The following is a 499-nucleotide window of genomic DNA, read 5'->3' on the forward strand; positions in this document are numbered from 1 at the left end:
AGATTCTAGATTTAGTTTCGATTCAGATGACTTTCAGAACGTGTAGTTTTTACACAACAAGCGCTTTCGTTATCGAAATGCAAGAAACAAAACTACCTAGATCTACATAATATTAAAATTTGTCCCAAAGATAATCAGAGCTTTCTTGTTCATAAGAACTAGATCTATTTAACAAATCTAACACTAATGTTCTTAATTTTTTTTCAGTAGTGATATTACAAAAAAATTTGGTTTTGGACAATAAACAGACAAGAACACAATATTCAATTTGTGTTACTTTCGGATTCATTCGAATTGAGGTTTTTATATGGCAGTTTACGCTTTTCTCCCTTCGAATTAAAAGATGATGAATAGCATCGTGACAGTTAAATTTCGCATAATATATTTTCAATATCGTCATCTCTCTTCTTCGCTGTTCCTGCTCCTACTGCTGCTTCTCCTCCCCCACTACCTCCTCCTCCTCCTCCTCTTCCTCCTTCTCCTCCTCCTCCTCCTCCTC

This window comes from Aplysia californica, unplaced genomic scaffold, assembly GCF_000002075.1.
Source record: "Aplysia californica isolate F4 #8 unplaced genomic scaffold, AplCal3.0 scaffold00089, whole genome shotgun sequence".
NCBI lineage: Eukaryota > Metazoa > Mollusca > Gastropoda > Aplysiida > Aplysiidae > Aplysia > Aplysia californica.